The sequence below is a fragment of the Cajanus cajan genome, chromosome 7 (assembly GCF_000230855.2).
Source record: "Cajanus cajan strain Asha chromosome 7, NIPB_CcT2T_4, whole genome shotgun sequence".
Lineage (NCBI taxonomy): Eukaryota > Viridiplantae > Streptophyta > Magnoliopsida > Fabales > Fabaceae > Cajanus > Cajanus cajan.
Genome location: NC_138523.1, coordinates 9,299,247 through 9,323,086, shown reverse-complemented (window position 1 = coordinate 9,323,086; position 23,840 = coordinate 9,299,247).

Below are 23,840 nucleotides of genomic sequence, written 5' to 3'. Positions count from 1 at the left end.
CAATGTTTGTAACAAGAGATTAAGGATTCATTGTCTAACGTTTGGTGAAATCTAACCCCCACAATCTCACACAATACCATTATACCATTTCTTGCCTTTTCCATTCTAAATCAATTATTTTTATAGTTTTAACATTCTAGTAGATATGCTCCTCAATTCACATTCTTATAACAAACTACAAATTGGAATTATTCTTTAGTCATGAATAGTCAATAAATGCTTATATTACCTTCTAATCCTTGTGGATACGATAATTTTACTACTTGAACGACCGGTATATTGCCGTGTTTGAGACCGTTGATAGAATTAAACTAGTTTACAATTATAACAAAATTATTTCAACGGAAATCTCAACAATCCACAGGGACTAGTAGGTAAAATAAGCATTTATTGACTAGTCGCGACTAAAGAATAATTCCATTTTCATAGTTTGTCATGCAAATTTGAATTAAGGGTTATGACTATTGGAATGTTAAACTATAAACTATTTGTTTTGTGTGTGGAAAGGGTAGAAATGGTATTATGGTTTTGTAACATTGTGGGGTCAGATATCACCGAACTACACACTGATATCACCGGGCTTGAGCAGAACAAAGTGTCTTACCTCTGCAAGTGACACTTGCACCGAGCGCAAGACTACACGCGCTGGGCGTGATCGAGGCAGAGAGTAGCTCAAACTATCTAGAAGACATTGCGCCGAGCACAAAAGGAAATTGCGTCGGGCGTGTCCTGAGGCAGATAGTGCTCAACTTCTCTGGAAGGCCCTGTGCCGGGCGCTAAGACTTACGGGCCGGGCGCGAAACCCTAATCTAATCTCCCCAAGCTCGTATTTGAAGCCATTTTCGAGAGTTTCTCCCTCATTCACGTAGGGGCGCCTCCTTGGAGCTGTAGAAGGGATTCTCAGAGCTTTGGAACGTTCGTGTGTGGATCTTTCCTTCAATTTCTTCATTTCTCTCTTCCATCTCTATTTTTGCTTTACCCTCATTGTTGAGTGGTTCTACCCATTTTTGTGGGGTTAGATGTAACCAATGAATTCTAATGTAATCCTTACATTTTAATGATATATATACATGTTGTTTCATTCTTTGTTGTGTACATTTCTATGCTTAATGCTTGCTTTGGATTGATCACCCTTTTGCATGCTTTAAGGTTCCATTGAGTATTGGGAAATACCATTGAAACTAGTTCTGAAACATATGCCTAGTGGGGATTGTATCTAGGGATAGAGCTTGACCCATTAGTAGTCTTAAACCCTAGCCCGTAATGCGGGTGTAGGTATTAGGTACTCAAGGGATTGATATTCAATATTCGCACCTAGGCTCTTGCTCTAAGGGATTAGGTTTGAGTAAACTTATGGGTTGACTAAGCAATGTTTGTAACAAAAGATTAAGGATTCATTGTCTAACGTTTGGTGAAATCTAACCCCCACAATCTCACACAATACCATTATACCATTTCTTACCTTTTCCATTCTAAATCAATTATTTTTATAGTTTTAACATTCTAGTAGTTATGCTCCTCAATTCACATTCTTATAACAAACTACAAATTGGAATTATTCTTTAGTCACGAATAGTCAATAAATGCTTATGTTTCCTTCTAATCCCTATGGATACGATAATTTTACTACTTGAACGGCCGGTATACTTGCCGTTTTTGAGACCGTTGATAGAATTAAACTGATTTACAATTATAACAATAGTATTTCAACGGAAATCTCAACAATCCACAGGGACTAGTAGGTAAAATAAGCATTTATTGACTAGTCGCGACTAAAGAATAATTCCATTTTCATAGTTTGTCATGCAAATTTGAATTAAGGGTTATGACTATTGGAATGTTAAACTATAAACTATTTGTTTTGTGTGTGGAAAGGGTAGAAATGGTATTATGGTTTTGTAACATTGTGGGGTCAGATATCACCGAACTACACACTGATAAATCTTTAATCTCTCGTTACATTCATTGCTTAGTCAACCCATAAGTTTACCCAAACCTAATGTTCAGTCTCAATTTTACTTCTTTTTAGATGAGACTTATTGAACAATTTCACTCAGCCTCTGAACCATTATAATATAATTGTTCTCTTTTTTGTTCATTTTGTGTGCAGATATAACTAACCCAAATTTAGCTAACAATACCTTAATACACCTCATTTTTGTGTAGGTATTGAGCTAGATAATTGAGGATTGAAGACCCTTAGGATTGGAAATCTAAGGAGCTAAGAAACAGAGCAGAGTGGCTGCGCTGGGCGCAAGATGACCCGCACCGGGCTTGAGCAAAACATAGTATCTTACCTCTACAAGTGACACTTGCGCCGGGCGCGAGACTACACGCGCCGGGCGTGATCGAGGCCGAGAGTTGCTCAAACTCTCTGGAAGACATTGCGCCGGGCACAAAAGGAAATTGCGTCGGGCGTGTCCTGAGGCAGATAGTGTTCAACTTCTCTGGAAGGCCCTGCGCCGGGCGCTAAGATTTTCGCGTCGGGCGCGAAACCCTAATCTGATCTCCCCAAGCTCGTATTTGAAGCCATTTTCGAGGGTTTCTCCCTCATTCACCCAGGGGTGCCTCCTTGGAGCTGTAGAAGGGATTCTCAGAGCTTTGGAACGTTCGTGTGTGGATCTTTCCTTCGATTTCTTCATTTCTCTCTTCCATCTCTATTTTTGCTTTACCCTCATTGTTGAGTGGTTCTACCCATTTTTGTGGGGTTAGATGTAACCAACGAATTCTAATGTAATCCTTACATTTTAATGATATATATACATGTTGTTTCATTCTTTGTTGTGTATGTTTCTATGCTTAATGCTTGCTTTGGATTGATCACCCTTTTTCATGATTTAAGGTTCCATTGAGTATTGGGAAATACCATTGAAACTAGTCCGAAACATATGCCTTGTGGAGATTGTATCTAGGGATAGAGCTTGACCTATTAGTAGTCTTAACCATAATCTGTAATGCAGGTGTAGGTATTGAATACTCAAGGGATTGATATTCATTATCCGCACCTAGGCTCTTTCTCTAAGGGATTAGGTTTGAGTAAACTTATGGGTTGACTAAGCTATGTATGTAACAAGAGATTAAGGATTCATTAGTCTGACATTTGGTGAAATCTGACCCCACAACCTCACAATACCACAATACCATTTCTCACCTTTTCCACTCACAAACAAATAGTTTTTATAGCTTTCATTCCAGTAGTCATGCTCTTCAATTCACATACATGACAAACTACAATTTGGAATTATTCTTTAGTCATGAATAGTCAATAAATGTTTATTTTATCTTTTAATCCCTGTGGATACGATATTTTTACTACTTGAACTGCCGGTATACTTGTCGTGTTTGAGACCGTTGATAGAATTAACCTGATTTACATTTATAACAAAAGTATTTCAACGGAAATCTCAACAAGTTTTTGGCGCTGTTGCCAGGGATTAGCAAGGCAATTTAGTATTTATAGCTATTTGTGATTTAATCCTTTATTGTTTTTGTTATTTTTATGTTAGCAATGAATTGTTGGAGCTAACCTGTGTACTCTAGTCTTCAGCTTTCTCTTGTATGCAAGGTACTGTTCAAATTAGATTGACCAATCCTTCTGAGCCGTTGTTGAGCAATCATGAGGTTGCACACGGGGCAAAGGGGAACATGAGCAACAGGAGGAGAAGGAGAATCAGAGCACTTCAAGTTGGTCACCGTCAGGTTCGGGACAGTAAACAAGCGCTTCCTGGGAGGCAACCCACAAATCTGAACTGTGTTTTTATGTGCTTTTCATTTACTTGTGTTTAGCTTTTATTATGATTGTGTTATAATTGTATGCTATACTTGTTTATGGGACTTGTTTTGTGATTGTTTATGTTATGTGATATTTATGTTGTATCATTTTATATGTGTTTTGTGTTAGGTATTAATTGTGTGAATCTTGCTTGAGTGGGTTAATATAGATTAGAATATGTTAAGAGTGTGAGGAGTGGAAAATCTAGGTGAAAGATTCACAGAGTTAACCACGCCAGGCGCGACATAACCACGCCCAGCGCACCTAGAGCTAATTGGCCTCTGCCAAGACCCACACCGGGCGCAATTTCTGTTGCGCCCGGCCCAGCCTTCATTAGAGCCCCTGGAACGACCAAGCCCGGCGCATTTATTGGGGCACCGGGCGCATTAACTACTGGAAGGTCTGAGCCTTAAAAACGCTGGGCGCGTATCTGCCCAAGCCTGGCGCATTGAATGTTTGAATGTTGTAACCCTAATTGCGCACGGTGCAGAACGGCAGTGCCCGGCGCCACACCAGATTAGGGTAACCTTTGGGCTTCTACTGATATGGCGCCCGGCGTGGGTAATTTCACGCCCGGCGCGTCCCTTCAGATGCCTTAACCTCTCAACTTCCTCTCCCACATTCTCACTTCAACTTCCTACTTTCGCAACTGCCCACTCTCTCTCAACTTCTCAACCTCCTCTTCCCTTTCACTCTTTCAACTACCACTTCCGGAACTCTCTAACTCCTTCTCACACACTCTTCATCTTCCCATTCATTCTACCCACCTCTTTTCCTCTCTCTCAATCCCACAGCTCCTAACCCCTCACATTTCCATTCACTCTCTGCTCTTCTCCTAACCCCACCCTCCGTCCACGGTTTTCCATCTCAAGGGCACGCCTAGGCTTCATTCTCTTTTTCCTCCTCAATCTCTATTCCACTCAAGTAAGTTCGTTTCATTTTTTTTCCCTTTTCGGTTTCCTTTTTGTTTTTCGGTCTTGTCTTTTCGCCCCTTTTCTTTTTGTTCTGTGATTTTGGGGTTTGAACTGACCCACATTGGGGTTTAGGGCTAAAATACCTTAACAAAAAGGCCACCCTTGGGTGCAGTCATGCCAGGCGCGAAGAATCACGCCTGGCACAAATGTCATTTGAAATTTTCTGGTTGAACTTAAGCCGGGCGCGATGAACTACGCCCGGCGTGCCTACTGTGAAAGCCTCGAAACGGCTCGTTCCAATACCAGAACGGCCGTTTTGGACTTTTGGAACGGACTGTTCCAACTCCAAAACGGCCCATTTCGAACTTAAGAACGGCCCGCTCTGATCTTGGAACAGCCCGTTTTGGGCCAATTTTTAAAAAAGGTTTCCTTGCACCCGGTGCAATTCTGTTTTATGCCCAGCACAACAAGCTCCAGAGAGCTTTTTATGTGTCGTAAGCCCGGCGCAATTCTATTTTGCACCCGGCGCGAGTGACTCCTGAGAGTTATCTACTCTCCCTGCGCCCAGCATACGTGTTTCACGCCTAGCGCCATTCACCCCTGCCTCGAAGACTTGCTCAAATACAAGCTAGGGGAGTCAGATTAGGGTTACCACGCCCGGTGCAGGGCCTTCTAGAGAGTTTGGTTACTCTCTGTCTCGAGCACGCCCGGGGCGTCTTCTTGTGCCCGACGCATTTCTGAATATCAAAGAGTGTGGCTCTTTGTTCTTCTCAAGCCCGGTGCAGGTAGTCTTGCGCCCGGTGCAGGTAGTCTTGCGCCCGGCGCAGTTACTCTTCCCTGCTCCTTAGCTCCTTGAATTCCAAATCCTATAGGTCTTCTATCCTCAATTCTCTAGCTCAATACCTGCACAAAAAATGAGGTGAATTAGGATATTGTTAGCTAAATTCTGGATTAGCTATATCTGCACAAAAAATGAATCAAAAAGAGAACAATTATGTTGCAAGAGTGCATGGGGTGAGTGGAATTGTTCAATAATTCCTATCTAAACATATGTATAATGAGACAACACAATGCTCTTACCCAAAAGGAAAGCTATCTTTAGGTAGTTTTGCTTCTTCAAAAATTAGGTAGGCTAATGTGATGGGCCTATGACTGTCCCATTATTCCACGCATTTCTTTTCTTGATCCTCATTTCATAATTATTTAAAAGCATTTATGATCATTAAATTCCAAATTTAACTTTTCATAGAAAGACAATACATTAAGGAACATATATTAATAAAATAATATACATCAAACGAATGAGTCAGACAAAACAAGTATGTCCATATAAGCATAAGGTGATACATGTTAGATGAAGAAAAATATAAGTAAGACGATGCTTAGTTTATATACATTTCATGTTAAGATGCTCTCTAATGAATTTGTAGCATTCTTCAACTAGAGCTTTGGAAAAGATATCAACTCATTGATGATGACTATCAATAAATTTTATATCAAAAATTTCTTTTTGTATATAATCATAAATGAAATGATATTTTATCTCTATATGCTTAGTCTAAAGTGTTGCACGGGATCTTTAGACAAATTAATAGCACTAGTCTTGTCATAGCATACATTTATATTATGCTCAAGACTAGAATAATTTTCTAATTGATACTTCACCCATAATAATTGTGAATAATAGTTAGAAGCATAGATGTATTTTGCTTTTGTAGCAGAGAGAGCTATGGGGTTTTATTTTTTGCTTGCGCATGAAATGAGACAAGATCCAAAGAAATGACATCTTTCACTTGTGTTTTTTCTTTCAATCATATCACTAGCATAGTTTGCATCATAGAATCCTACTAACCTAAAACTATTGTTTTTGTCATAAAACAAACTTAGGTTAGTAGTACTTACAAGATATCTAAATATTCATTTTACAATCTTAAGATAAGACTCTCTATGATCAAATTGAAAATGAGCACAAAGGCAAACATTATACATGATGTTAGGTCTATTAATAGATAGGTGTAAGAGTGAGCCAATCATACCTCTATAGATCATCTAATCTACTAGTGTACATCATTCGTCTTTTGATAGACCTACATTTGAAAGCATGGGTGTAGACAATGGTTTATAGTTATTCATATTGAACTTCAAGAGAAGTTCTTTTGTATATTTTTATTGATGAATGATTATTCCTTCGTTTGTTTGTTGGAGTTGTAGTCCTAAAAAGAATTTTAACTTACCTATCATACTTATTTCAAACTCTTTCTACATAAGCTTAGAAAAATTCACACAGATATTTATTAGTAGCATAAAATATAATATCATCAATATAAATTTGTACCACAATGAAATATGAGCTAGACTTTCTTCTAAAAAGTGTTGTGTCAACTTTACCTCTCATATAGCCATTGTTCAAAAGAAAATTACTCAAACTTTCAAACCAAGCTCTAGGAGCTTGTTTGAGACTATAAAGATCCCTTTTCAATTTAAAAAGCATTTTTTAAAATTTGGATTTTCACAGCCATAAGGTTGTCTCACATAAACTTCCCTTTCAATGATTTCATTCAAAAAATTGCTCTTTACATCCATTTTAAAAATTTTAATATCTTTATGAGCAACAAAAGCTAACACAATTCTTATAGCTTTAAGTTTAGTAGTAGGTGAAAAAGTTTTAGTGAAATCCATATTTTTTTTTGCTAATTGTAGCCTTGAGCTACTAATTTAGCTTTATTTCTTACCACTTTACCTTACTCATCCAATTTATTTCTAAAGAGCCATCTAGTTCCTATAATACTCTAATGTCTAGGCTTTGGAACACGCATCCAAACATCATTTCTTTCAAATTGATGGAGTTATTCTTCCATAGTTAGAATCCAATCATTGTTTGTTAGTGTTCCTTTTATCGTTTTCGATCAATGCTTGAGACTAATACATAAGACACATTATCTCTTAATGCAGACCTTGTTCTGATGCCTTCAACCTCATATCTAAGGATTTGATCTTGATGATGATAGTTTACGAATTTTCAATCTCTATGAGATTTGAAGGATTCATCTGGCTGATTCATCTATTATTTGAATTTGGCTACTGTTTGTTCATTTGTGTTTGTCTCCTTCATCTACCCAGGGCTAAACTCCAAATTTGCAAATTCCTCTTTTAGATCTAATAGTTTCCTATCAATCGTTAAAACATCGTTAAATTTTACATGGATTGATTCTTCAACCACAAAGGTTCTAGAGTTATAAACTCTATAGGCCCGTGAAATATTTGAATATCCAAGGAGGATGCCTTTATCCACTTTGGAGTTGAACTTTTCAAGTTGATCCTTAATGTTTAAGACATAACATTCACTTTGGAATATGAAATGTTGGGTCTTCTTCCTCTCAATAATTCATAAAGAGTCTTATTCAATGTTGGTCTTAACAATATTTTGTTTTGAATATAACAAGCAATATTACTACTTCTTCCTATAAGTGTTTTGGTAAAGAATTTTTTGCAAAGTAGAGTTCTAACTATTTATTATAAGGTGCAACTCTTTATTTCAACTACCCCATTTTGTTGAGATGTTCTTGATGATGAGAAATTGTTAAAGGTTCCATTATTTTTGCAAAACATTTTGAAATCAATGTTTTCAAACTCAGTTCCATGATCACTTCTAATAGCAGTAATGCAAAACCTTGTTTCATTTTGAACTCTTTTGCAAAATATTTCAAAGACATTGAAGGACTCATGTTTATGAGCTAAGAAGTATACCTATGTATATGTAGAATAGTCATCTATAATGATAAATCCATAATTTTTAGCTCCCAAACATAGCATTCTTGTAGAACCAAAAAAATATTTATGAAATAGTTTTAAAGGTCTAGAAGTGGAAAAAATCTTTTGGATTTAAAAGAGGTTTTAACTTGTTTCATCTTCTAACAAGCCTCATAGAAAAGATGGGTCTTTCAAGAAGTCTCTGACAGTCCTCTTACTAAGCCCTTGTTGATTAGTTTAGGATGTGTTTTAAATTAATATGCCTAAGTTTTTTATGCCAAATCCATCTTTCATCTTCTCTAGAAACCAAACTTGTTATATTCTGTTTGCCCAGATATTCTAGATTAATCTCATAAGGATTATTCTTTTTATAGGAAGTAAAAATACAAATTCATCATCTTACTTGACTATACATGTATCTTTGTTAAAGGCTATTGTCGCCACCCGCCGAAACGGACATTGGCATTCGCGACGATGGTTGGACTCTTTTTTAGTTTTGAAAAATGATGGATTGTTAGGACGACTTATTCTCAAACTGAGACCTCATCGAACTAACAATTTTGTTAAATGATTCTCACCAATCCATGTTAATCCCAAACGGGACCCTCCATGGATTAGTGGTTTTCGCAAAAAAGGGGTTCTTGGAGTCGCCACCAATGTTTTACTCAAAACATTGGAAAAAGACATAAGGCAATTGATTTTCGCAAATCAACTTTGGCCATTACAACCAGAGTTGGGTAAGGGAGTCGATTACGTGTGGGGAAGGTGTTAGCACCCCACAACGCCCCTTTCGGGTTCCCTATGACGGATTATTTCATAAATAATAGCGTAAAATTACTAAACTACCCCTATTTATTAGAACGATTATAAGTAAACTATCTACATGATGAAAGCTTTAAACGTGCAATGCAACAATCAAAAAGCGATAAATGAAAGCGGTAAAAGAAAGGATTTGGAAAGAAACCGTCGAAGCGGGCTTTTATATACTCAAAAAGGAGTTAGGAGGCTTTTTGGCGCTCCTTCCCACTACACGTTCGCTCGCTCCTTTCCCTAAAAATAATATTTACTATGGAAATCAAAGAGATTTCCCTTCGACTTGTTCGAGTCTCAAGCTAAAGGCTCATGAACTCAAGAACTTAGTCGGATCAGCTCTCGGAGAGATTTCTAGGGCAGAGAATAGCTCAAAAACCCAAGAATACTCAGCCAGAGGGTGGAGAAATGCTCCAAATGTCTGGAAGGACGAGCCAATGACGTCCTATTTATAGGATTGAGGCGCAGTACGGCCTAAGGAGTCAATACGGCCCGTACTGAGTTTTTGAACTACAGTACGGCCGTATTGAATTTGGTACGGCCGTACTGAAGTTCAAAAACTTCAGTACGGCCGTATTGTAGTTTAAATGGCTCAGTACGGCCGTACTGAACCTCTAGGAGGGTGTATTGAGCTCCAATCCTCACACACCCTTATTCTAAGCTACTCTAAGACTTCTAGACCTACAAAGAATCATCCTAGGGTCTTCCAGGAGTCCTTCTGGATGACTTTCCTTCGGTCTTCGAGAGTCTCTGAGTCTTATTTCCGACCCGGACAATTTTAGGGGTCTACAGCTATAGTATACTTGTTGTCACAAAATTGACATATGCTAAGAAAATTATACTTTAGTCCTTCAACATATAAAACATCATTTAAGGTAGTTATAAAGTTTTTACCTATCTTACTTATTCCTCTAATTTTTCCTTTTCCACTTCCTCTGAATGAAATTGATTCTCCATGAGGTTAAAGGTCTAGGAACATAGACCTTTCTCCTGTCATGTGTTGTGAGTAGTCACTTTCTAGGTATCACTATGAATCCTTCCTTTTCCCCACTAAGGATATCTATAATAAGAATCGTTTAAGATTTTGGTACCCAAATATTTTTGGGTCCTTTCTTGTTAGTACCCTTGACTTTAGATTAACTTCTCTATTTTCCTTTTCTTTTGCATCTACTAGTTAGATAATTTGTCCTTCCACATATGCCATAGAGAATAGTCTTAGGTATGAAATATGATGTCCTAGACTCTAAGTTAAACCCAACACCACTTTTGTTAGACATAAATCTTCTATGTTTCAATAACATATTCATATTAGAATATCCATCTATAAACTTAGGAATATCTTTCCTAAGTTGTACATTTTCAACTTGCAATATTGTAACCTCAAGTGGTTCATTGCTAATGATTTTTCGTTTGAGAGTCTGAATTTCTTTAGTGGCATCTAACAAATCAATCTTAAGTTTTTCATTTTATTTTCTTGTAAAAGCTTGCATTTTTCTCTAAATTTTTTGTACTCAAGGGTAATTATGTGAAAGTTTGCTAAAAGAGTTTCATAGGATATTTCCTCATCATGAAAACTATAAGCAGGATAAGAATTAGAGTTAGAAGTTACCTTTATTCTTGTATTATCTATATCTGCCATAAGACACATGTTGACCTTTTCATCGTTTGAACTATTATTGCTATTGTTTAGATCTTCCCATGTGGCTATCAAACTTTTCTTGGCCTTCTTTTTGTTGGTCCAATGTTTTTTGAAGGTAGGACATTCACTTCTCATATGTCCAAAAATTTTAAACTCATAATAGATGAGTTTTTTGTTGTCATCTTGAACTTGTCCTTCTTCTTATGGAAGCTTCTTAATTTTTCCTTCTTATTTAACATGTTCTTAATCTTCATATACATGAGAAACATCTCATCATCTATGAAGCTTTCAGAACTTTCATCTAAGTTGTTATACTTAGATTACACTTTCATAGTTTTGCCTTTGTCCCTCCTTTTGTTGGTTTCACCAATCTTTAAGGCAACAAAGTCATTTTTCTTAAGATGATATCTATTGTTCAAATTGACTTCCAGAACTCTTGGGGCTCCAAAAAGCTCATCAACAGCGATAGTCTTGAGATCATGTGCCTCTAATATGTCGATGACCTTTGGTTCCCAAATCTTTGGAAGGCTATCCAAGATCTTGAGATTGTTTTAAGCTTTTGAAAACTCAATTCCCAGTGACTTTAACCCATTAAGAATTTTTTGGAATCTTCCAAAGGTTTCATCAATGGTTTCATTCTCTTTGATAGAAAACAACTCATAGTGCCTTTGAAGAGTAGCAAGTCATTTAAGCCTAACATCTTTTGTACCCTTATGAGTTAGCTTGATAGCTTCCCACATCTCTTTGGTCATTTTACAACTACAAAAATTTATAATATTTTGTTATAGATAGGGAATACGCCAAGATGTATTTGGCTTTAGTGTTGAGGTATAGGGTGTTGTAGTCATCATGTGTGTACTCATTCTCTGGCTTGGTCATAGGAATGTTACCTACTGTGATGATCTTCCAAAAATGATATTGGGTAGACTTGATGATGAAACCTAACTCCCAACAATCCTTTTGGAAGTCATAAGACCAAGAAGGGTGAATGTTGATAAAGTTGGTTTGAAGATTTGTAGGACACTTACCTTTATTTTGTAAGGTACCCTTCCTTTGGAGGCCTATTCTACCTTAAAAGAACTCCTATTGTTATTATACATTTTTCTTTCTTGTAATTCATTTTAGTAGTGATTGTATTAGGATATTTTTGGCCTTGTATTTTAGGTCAAGTAGTGTAGGTAATTTTGTCCTTGTATTACTTGAGGGTGTACTTAGTAGATTAGGAAAGATGTAACTAGCTAAGTCTTATTAGGCTTATTTGGGCTTGGATGACCCAAATCTTTTTATGGCTCATAGGTTTGGATGGCTACTTGCTTATGCAAGTGGTTTAAACATCCAAGCCAAACCAAGATTTTTATCCAAACTACAAATTAAGTGACATGGCTTTGATAGTGATATCTTAACAATTTGTTAAGATTAATCATTAGTTTAGTAGTTGTAAATTAGGCTAGTTAGTTAGAGTTAGCTTAAGCTAACATAGGTTATTCTTAAACTAGGATTAGCTTAACTTGCTCCATTAGCTTTTAGACAATTAACCAGACTTCTAGAAATTTAACTAGAGTTGGTTAACTTAAGTACAAGATAGCTTCCATTGTTACTCTTAATCATGGTTAGTCTAGTGATGGAAACTTCTTAGAGAATATGGATGGATGATGGCTTGTCCTCCAAGTTGCTCCCTAAACCTTTGGCTCCTAGAACCTTCTCAAGTTTCTCCAAATCTTCCTTAGGTAGAAGAAGCTTCAGTTTTTCACCTTAAGAGGTGAAGAAAACTCTTCAAGTGATGCCACTCCTTGGAAGAAGATGAATTACTTCAAAACTCACCACACTCTTGTATGAAGAGGATAAGAGAATTGGATTGAAGTCAAAGAGCTTTGAGACTTTTAGAAAGAGAGAATAAAACTCGGCAATCTCACTATAACATCCAAAAGTGTTTACAAAGTGAAGGAAAGGCCTTATATAGAGAATAGGTAGCTTATGGTGTAAGCTAGTTTAACCGTGGTTCAAGTAGAACTATGGTTAGCCTTCGTACACTTAAGCTAACCATCCCTAGTTACCTTATTAAAAGCTCATGGAGCAAGCTAAGCTAAAGTTTGTGGAAGAAGCTAAGTTAGAAGCAAGTGTGTTCGAGAAGCTAAAAAGCAACTCGACCAAGGAGGGAGCTAGGCGATCTTGGCTTGTTTCTTTCACTTAATCCAATCCAAAAATGTTGAAATTGGTTTAGTTAGGTTCACCAAATGGTGGTGAGACCTAGCTAAATCAATTCCTTGGAAAAAACAAATGAAGGAAAACAAGCCTAATATGTAAAATTTTGTCAAGGCCCACCAAAGGCCCAATTACTAGCTTCACCTACATACTTTAATATTTGTCACCCCACTTCTACTACTAAAAATGAAAAAATCTATGACCCTTAATACAAGGTCAAATGGAGCAAAAGTCTCCAAGTAATATACCCTAGAATCCTAAGAGTATGACACATAAGAAAAGAAAAAGGTGCCTTACAAATACAAAGGGCAAACACACCTATACAAGTAGCTATTATGTATAAAGTACAAGAACTCAAACTATACAAGATATGTACAATAAAGTCTATGAGACTAAAAAGAGGAATCATACTCAATGCTCATATAAAGCATAGGTCTAAGAAGCACCTCCTCTGTAAAAGCCTCCTCTAGCCTCCTAACTACGGTCCTTGTTAAAGGTCGAATGGCCTTCAAGTGTGAGTTTCCTATGAATCAACCTTCATCCTTCTTAATCTTATACCTCTTGCAAAGAGATCCTTAGGGAGTAGGTTTCCATCATCTAGCTTATACCATAAGCCAACTAAACTCTATATAGTGTAGTTTTGACCCATTTTGTACAACTTTTGAGTATTGTTGTAGTTTGAAGAGTTATTTTCTCTCTATAATTTTTTATTCAAACCTCTCTTTGGTTTACTTCAATTCTCTTATCCTCTTCCTAAGAGTGTGGTGAGATTTGAAGTGATTTATCTTCTTCCTTGAAGTGGCACCACTTGAAGAGAGACATTCACCATTGAAGGTGATTTCAAAGGTCTCCTCCTCCATTGGAGACCTTGAAGAAGCTTAAGGAGTGTCAAAAAGGAAAAGATCTAGGAAGAAACTTGAAGGAAAAGCTACAATAATCTAGTTCCTTCTAAGGTTTCTATCACTTGATGAACATTTTCATTGTCTTTCCAATATGGTTAATCTTTTCTATTGAAGGATGGTAGTCTTGTAAGAAAAGCTCTTTTAGGTAGATACTGTCCTTCATAGCTTCCCATTTTAGGATATTTTCCTTTAGTACTGTTAGATGCGCAACCTCATTAAAGTCTGAGCTCTGATACCAAACTATGGAGAAAAAAAAAACTAGAATAGGGGAGTTGAATAGTATCTATCAAAAAATCACATTTTTTTTTAATCAGTGAAGTAGTATGAAATGTGGTAAAAGTGTAGAGAAATAGTTAATATAAAGAACACAAAATATTTTATATTGGTTCGTCTTAACCATTGAGATTACATCCATATCTTGATCAAACTGATCAAATTCCACTATCTTTGCAAAGATACAAGTATTCTTTCATAAGTCACTTCTAGTTCAACCTAAGTATTCTTTGACTTGCCTCTTCAAGCAACTACCCAAGTATTCTTTAACACAAAGTCACTCCAAGGTTCAAAATACCCAAGTATTCTTTTACAGTCAAGCCTCTTCAATATAAAAAAAAAAAAAAAAAAAAAAAAACATAAGTATTCTTTTTTAAAAAAAAAAAAAAAAACTAGCCTTTCCAGGCTTAAAGGAATAACACAAAGTTAAAGTTGGGTAAACTAATAATGTGGTTTCATCTTACTATCAAGATGTGATATGACCAATTAAATGTGGAGTTTTTTTTTTTTTTGCTAAAAAATGAATATGATTTTTACAATATATGTTCTCTCTGTCTTTTCGGATTTCAAACTTCCTTTAATAAGGCTTTAATGAAGATGATCATTGCAAATCCTTGAGCATCTCTAACAAGCTTACTTCATTTGTCTTTATTTTTTCATTTTTTTGTGGAGAGAAGTGTTCATTGGTACATCAATCGCTTGCATTAAATGTATTTCTCCAAATTGTCACTTCTTATTTGATCAAGGAAGCTGCTTATCACCTTTTAGGAACCAAACAAGTGGAGTCATGCATGTGTTAGTTCAAAATAACTTTTGTTTTGAGGATTTTCGTTCTTCATGGGATCCACTTTTTTTTTTTGGATGAAAAACATGTCATTCTTTTCTTTTGTCATTGTGGGTACCGAGAAAGTTATTTTACTTCAATCTATTAAGGAATAATATACACAAAGATCAATTTAGTTATCATACATCATAAATGATATTAATTTATATGTCTTACAAATGAAGTATTTCACCCAAAAGATACTTATATTAAGATATCAGATCGTCTCAATACATTCATCTTATACTGAGCATTCGTCTTATTGAATGGTTTATAAACTTTTCTCTAGAAACATATATGTTTGTTATCTTTAAAACTTTATAGTTAAAGGATCTACCATCATTTTTTTGACTTAAGAAAAATAATGTGTTCCATCACTATGTGTGCATTTGAATTATAGTTAAAAAGCTATGTTGAATTGAAATTAACATTTTAGCTAAACTTAAGTTTAATTAAAAATTGGTATAATTCAACATAGTTTATGTTTAGACACTTTTATTATAAAGTATTTTTAAAATTATAATCAATAAAATGGGTATTAAGTTTTTAATATAATCTCAAAATTGTTTATTTCATTATTTTTAGTTAAATGCAAATTAAAGATATATTATTATTAATAAAAAATAATGATAATATTAAAAATTAAATTAATAAAACTTACAATATTTTCATAATAACATTAATTAAACAGCAACAAAAAAATAGATAAAGAAATTAAATAATAATTATATATTCTTTGAACACTGAAAAGAAGTTATTAAATACTTCACATTTAGAAATTTGTGGATATATATATATATATATATATATATATATGTATATATATATATATAGCATAAAAGAAATAGCGTAACTGTTGAGATTTCCGTTAAAACACTTTTGTTTAAATCTAGAAGTCAGTTAAATTCTATTAACGGTCTCAAACACGGCAAGTATACCGGCCGTTCAAGTAGTAAAAATATCGTATCCACAGGGATTAGAAGGTAATATAAGCATTTATGGACTATTCGTGACTAAAGAATAATTCCAATTTCATAGTTTGTGCAGTGGATTCAAAGTTGTGAAATTGGAATGAAAGCTGTAAATAAATATTGTTTTGTGAGTGGAAAAGGTAAGGAATGGTATTGTGGTATTGTGAGGTTGTGGGGGTCAGATTTCACCAAACATAACACTAATGTATCCTTAATCTCTTGTTGAATTCATTGCTTAGTCAACCCAAGAGTTTACTCAAACCTAATCCCTTAGAGAAAGAGCCTAGATGCGGATATTGAATATCAATCCCTTGAGTACCCAATATCTACACCCGCATTATGGGCTAGGGTTTAAGACTACTAATGGGTCAAGCTCTATCCCTAGATACAATCACCACTAGGCATATGTTTCAGAACTAGTTTCAAAGGTTATTTTCCAATACCCATGGAACCTTAAATCATGCAAAGGGTGATCAATCCAAAGCAAGCATTAAGAATAGAAACAAACACAACAAAGAATAAAACAACATGTATATATATCATTAAAACCGTAAAGATTACAATAGAGTACGTTGGTTACATCTAACCCCACAAAATGGGTGAAACCACTCAACAAAGAGGGTAAATACAAAATAGAGATGAAAGGAGGATGAAGAACCGAAGGAAAGATCCGCACACGGACGATCCCAAGCCCTGGGAATCCCTTCCGCAGCTCCTGGAGGCGCCCAATGTGAGAATGGGGGTTTCTCCCCCGAAAATGGCTTCAAATACGAGCTTGGGGAGTCAGATTAGGGTTTCGCGCCCGGCACATAAGTCTTCGCGCCCGGCGCAGGGCCTTCCAGATACTCTCTCCCTTAGGACACGCCCGGCGCAATTCACATTACGCCCGGCGCAATGGCTCCCAGAGGTGAGATACTCTGTTTTGCTCGCCTGGCGCGGATCACCTTGCGCCCGGCGCAGAACATCTTCTCTGCTCCTTAGCTTCTTAGGTTTCCAATCCTAAGAGTCTTCAATCCTCAAGTCACTAGCTCAATACCTGCACAAAAAATGAGGTGAATTAAGGTATTGTTAGCTGAATTAGGGTTAGTTATATCTGCACACAAAATGAACCAAAAAGAGAACAATTATATTGCAATGGTTCAGAGGATGAGTGTAATTTGTTCAATAAGTCTCATCCAAAAAGAGGTAAAATTGAGACTTAACAACTCCCCCAAACTTAGAACCTTGCTTGTCCTCAAGCAAAAGGTAATTAATCTAGCAGATAACAAGCAATGCATGTGAGTCAAATTCTACATCCTAGTTCACTTGTATTTTCTTTTCGCAAGCATGAACCTAAGATGGATTTCCAGCCACAATTATTGCAGTAGAACATGACAAGGAGCAAACAAAGGTTTCAAAAGAGATCAAAGAGCTGAGAAGAGTAATGACTATCTGTGTATGCTTCCTCACTAGGAAAATGTTTCTCTCTATGCACATTAGTGTATCAGGGTGAGTGTTTCTCTCTAGTCTACTACTCATGCCACATGATTCAACTTTGCTCTTCGTTTCCAAATGAAACCAGTGGTAAAACAAATGCAGACACTTATCACAAGGTCTTTATCAGGGCAATCTGGGTCAAGCAGGGTCAAGCAGTAGCAGTTTTATGGTTTTTCAAGGATTGAAGGTGCTATAGCTTAAGAGAGCAAATAAGATTTTACAATGATGTCCCTCTCCATACCCCATTACAACAATTTGGCACATGCCCTTTACCTGATCCAAGCCATTAGCCTTTATGAGATGCATATTTACATTTTTGCATCTTAATATTTTTGTTTTTGTTTTGCTTTGTTTTTCTATTTTTTTTTTATTTTTTTATTTTTTTTTTTTATTTTATTTTGTAATGGCTGACCACATACTTTCTTCTTCCCAAAATTCTCCATTCTTCAACTCCCCCAAACTTATTTGATGTCATCAGTTTGCTCTCTTAACCAAAGCAAGGGTTATGGTTAATTTTTCATGGTTTGGGACAAGTGGAAGGTGTGGTGTTTAGGCTTAGAAAGGTATGGGTCAAGTGAAGAGTGGAAATGGCTTTTTGGCTTAGATGGTTACAAAATAGAGGAGAATGAATGTCTTGATCATATAAGTGCACAACATAAGCAAACCACCAGGGAAACTCAAGCAAAGTCTATCATGCAACCTAAGTGTAGTTCACTCATAGGTATTTAGGCTCACATCTCACCCGGCTATGCATGCACAACTATCAAACTCAGCTCAGTTCTATGATCAACATTGAAACCCGTATGCAACTAGTTATGAACTAAAGATCTAATGTGACTTGAAAATGTCTAAGGTACACACACCATAAACATCAAGAAAACTATAATCCAGAATCGACCACAAGCAAAACAAGTATCAACAAGATTAAAAACCATGCTAAGGCAGACTATTCACAAAAAGAACCAACAGAGTAATCATCAAAAAGACTATATATAAAAACAGTTAAATACTGAAAATAAAAGACAGAAGAATAAATTGCAATAAACAAAGGTAAACTAAGGTAGGCTCCATCTGCTTCCATCTATGGGGTCTGGTCATCATCATCTCCAAGAGCTGCTCCACCATCATCAACTCCGTCTGCATCAGCAGCTCCACTCCCCCAAACTTAGGAGCCTGGTCCCCAGGCCAACCAGTATATGCCTGAAAGTCCTGGTAACCAGAAGTGATTACGGAGTGTAATCATGAAAGAATATGGTGAGCACAAAAATTATACACACTGATGACCAAGCAAATATAACACAATGGAGAATATCCTTAGACCAAATTAAGCACAAAATGCATGCACACGGAAATGGACTATGATAATACAACACAAACAGAACACAAAGAAACATGAATGAAAAATAGTTAAATATAAGGTATCAGGAATGTTTTGCGCCGGGCGCAGAACAGATGCGCCAGGCTTCATATCAGTAAAACTCAACGAGGTCCAAAATCTGATATCGCGCCAGGCGTGCGTTAAACGCGCCCGGCGTGGTGGTTCCAGAGACCAAAAATTGAGTACTAGGCCGGGCGCAAAAGAGTCACGCCCGGCGCGTAGCCACTTAAAAGGTCAATTTGCCCAAGTTTTCTTTGAGATAAGGCCTGATTTCCACCTAGATACAGAATAGCCCCATTCCTCACATTCCAAATAAAATGTACCCTATATTTACCCGTTCAAACATGATTCTAACAACTAACACATAACAAAAACAACATATACCACAAAACAACCTATAACACAAAACACAACACACAATACAAAACAACACTTATAACACAAAACAACATGCAACAAAAATTTAAAACACAGTTCAGATCTCTGGGTTGCCTCCCAGGAAGCACTTGTTTACTGTCCCGAGCCTGACATGAAGGGACCAACTTGAATTGCTCTGATTCTCCTTCTCCTCCTGTTGCTTTTGTTCCTCCTTGCTTTGTGCTCAATCTGAGGATTGTTCAGCAACTGCTCAGAGGGATTGGTCATTCTAATTCGAACAGTACCTTGCATACAAGAGAAAGCTGAAGACTAGAGTACACAAGTTAGCTTCATCAATTCATTGCTAACAAAAAATACCAAAAACAATAAAGGATTAAATCACAAATAGCTATAAATACTAAATCGCCATTCTAATCCCCGGCAACGGCGCCAAAAACTTGTTGAGATTTCCGTTAAAACACTTTTGTTTAAATCTAGAAGTTAGTTAAATTCTATTAACGGTCTCAAACACGGCAAGTATATCGGCCGTTCAAGTAGTAAAAATATCGTATCCACAGGGATTAGAAGGTAATATAAGCATTTATTGACTATTCGTGACTAAAGAATAATTCCAATTTCATAGTTTGTGCAGTGGATTCAAAGTTGTGAAATTGGAATGAAAGCTGTAAATAAATATTGTTTTGTGAGTGGAAAAGGTAAGGAATGGTATTGTGGTATTGTGAGGTTGTGGGGGTCAGATTTCACCAAACGTAACACTAATGTATCCTTAATCTCTTGTTGAATTCATTGCTTAGTCAACCCAAGAGTTTACTCAAACCTAATCCCTTAGAGAAAGAGCCTAGATGCGGATATTGAATATCAATCCCTTGAGTACCCAATATCTACACCCGCATTATGGGCTAGGGTTTAAGACTACTAATGGGTCAAGCTCTATCCCTAGATACAATCACCACTAGGCATATGTTTCAGAACTAGTTTCAAAGGTTATTTTCCAATACCCATGGAACCTTAAATCATGCAAAGGGTGATCAATCCAAAGCAAGCATTAAGAATAGAAACAAACACAACAAAGAATAAAACAACATGTATATATATCATTAAAACCGTAAAGATTACAATAGAGTACGTTGGTTACATCTAACCCCACAAAATGGGTGAAACCACTCAACAAAGAGGGTAAATACAAAATAGAGATGAAAGGAGGATGAAGAACCGCAGGAAAGATCCGCACACGGACGATCCCAAGCCCTGGGAATCCCTTCCGCAGCTCCTGGAGGTGCCCAATGTGAGAATGGGGGTTTCTCCCCCGAAAATGGCTTCAAATACGAGCTTGGGGAGTCAGATTAGGGTTTCGCGCCCGGCACATAAGTCTTCGCGCCCGGCGCAGGGCCTTCCAGATACTCTCTGCCTTAGGACACGCCCGGCGCAATTCACATTACGCCCGACGCAATGGCTCCCAGAGGTGAGATACTCTGTTTTGCTCGCCTGGCGCGGATCACCTTGCGCCCGGCGCAGAACATCTTCTCTGCTCCTTAGCTTCTTAGGTTTCCAATCCTAAGAGTCTTCAATCCTCAAGTCACTAGCTCAATACCTGCACAAAAAATGAGGTGAATTAAGGTATTGTTAGCTGAATTAGGGTTAGTTATATCTGCACACAAAATGAACCAAAAAGAGAACAATTATATTGCAATGGTTTAGAGGATGAGTGTAATTTGTTCAATAAGTCTCATCCAAAAAGAGGTAAAATTCAGACTTAACAGTAACATACTTTTATCTAATTTTTTTTTAAATAATAAAATCAATGGTGGCCTAAGGAGAGTCATGGTGGACAATTCTTTAAGGTCTCATTTTTAGAAGTGAGGAACACCAAATTATTTTTAATCTATATATATACAAAAATAACAATTTATATAATTAAATATATAAGAAACATGTTATAAAAAATTAATCACCAATAATATTTAAACTTAACTTTAGCAAAATAAATCAATGACGTTTTCTTTTATGAAAAATAAAACAATGATGATAAATAAGATGTTATATATATATATATATATATATATATATAAGGAGGGTTCAAATGATACCGGTGTAACTTTTACCAAGTGTTACACTGCTTAATAACTTTATATTAAATGTGAATTTTGTAAATCTAACTATTAAATTAAAAGTTCATATCACTTTATATGTATATATCAAATTTTGTTAAAATCGAACAACAATTTGAGGTAATCAAAATGACTTTATTTTAGTATATTTTGAAATAAATATATTACGTCAATTTTGTTTTATAAGAATGAAGTATCAAATCATCTTGAATTAATATAAGATTTTGTATATATGATCTAAGAGTAAAGAACTTTTAATCTAACGATTGTATTTACAAAATTAACATTTAATATAAAGTTATTGAGCGTTGTAACACTTGGTAAAACTTACATCGGTATCATTTAATATATATATATATATATATATATATATATATATATATATATTATTAACTTATTGTTTTTAATCTAAACTTCTCTAATTAATAATAAAATAGTAATTATCTCAAGCTTTCTCTATTTCCTTTTATATCTAGTCCCTTTGATTTTTATTTTTTTTTAATTATTTTCTACTTTACAAGAATCTCAATTAATATGCGAACCTTCACCTTTTAACCACTGTGAACTTATTTGTAATATATTATTATTAGTGATATTTTTTCTAATATAACAAATTAAGTAAGAGTTTTAGTTTTAAAAATAAGCGTATTATTATTTGATTTCATTATCATTTACTTATTAAAAAATTTTATTTGATTCATAAATTATAAATTTAGTTTTACTTTAATTTCTATTAAAAAATAATATTTTAAAGAATCTTAATTATAAATAAATTATTGATGATTTTTCAATAACAAAATATAATAAAAACAATACTCAAATAATTATGTGAATATATTTTTTCTGTTCACCCAATACAACCAAAAACTTAAGACCGACACTAAATAAAATGTTATACTTATGTAAATTGTTTGAGAGAGCTAAAGCAACAACGCGTTAATGTTATTTGTTACTTTGATCGTAACGAACTTTTAGATAAAAACGGTTTTCAACTCAATAAAGAATATTTCTTAACGTATAAGTGGGTGCAGTGTTCGATAAATGAAAGTTTGTTTAGGTGTCCAGATTGGAAAACTAAACATACTCTAAACCATGTAAGTTCATGTGTAATTTATTGATTCAATCTTTGATTAAGTATTTTTTATCGAGTCAATTATCAATTTAATTTTTAAAATTATAAAAAATTTTATACAATTAAAATTCTTTTGGTACTCATACAATAAAAGATTTGTCTATATTAAGTAGATATATAATTGTAAAATTATGAAATTAATTTCCTAAACACATTGAAAAATATTATTCTAATGGAAATTTATTGTAAAATGAGAGATTCACATGAGATTTTAAAATGTAAACACTTGTGACAATTGTTCTATAAGTTTATCAATAAAATATGATAGTTAACGTTATTATTTATTGATTTTACATATTTATTTATTTTGTTCAATTATATATGTTTTTGATAAACTATATATACGTGTATATTCATTAATTTCTAAATGCAGGTGCATACAATAAAAGGAATCGTTATCTAAAACAAAATTTGTGTAAGGAATCTATTGCCAGTGTTGTTCTCACTAGTTGCAATGATGAATATGCAAAGTCTTTAGTTTTTGTTTTTCTATAAACTTTCTTAGAAACACACGACAAACGAAATTTTTTTTTTTTTTTTCCATGTGTTGATAGTCCATTTTTTCCATACGAAAAAGGACCACTGATTAAATTATCTAACATCACTTAATTTACGTGTTGATAGTCCAATTTTATTTTAATTTTTTTTTATATTGTTAACTTTTCAAAGTATGGACACATTATCTGAATCCCTCACACAGTCGTGTCAAGTACTCCTCTCGTGTTTTATTGGATCTTTCTGTGAACATTCTCATAAAGTTACAATACAACTAACAAATTCTCCTCCAAAACGAAAAGTATAGAGTAAATTATACTTTTCCTTGAAGGAAATAAATATTAATATTACACTACTTTTTTTAATGTTAAAAATTATGGTCTTTTCTCTTAATAGATTTTAATATATGACACTTTATTTCAATTTTTAAATTCTTTTATTACATTTTTGTTAACTTTCATAACAAAATTATTATTAGATTATCATTTATACTAACATCCTATTATAGATATAAATATTATACTTCTTTTTCTTTTTGTGTTAAAATAAGTACTTTCTCCTCTTAATAAATATAAATGTTACAATTTAAAAGTTTATCTCTTAGTATTAAAAAGTATTTATTGATTTACATATTTAATTATTATTTTAAAAATTATTATAAATTTTTTAGAATTAATTTCATGTTTAAAATAAACATTTTGATCATTAAATATTTCTAAAGTTATCAAAATAAGATTTTATACATATATACATAACTATAATAAAATCATGTATAATATATAATTTTATTTTGTTAAATAATATTTAACTAATGTAG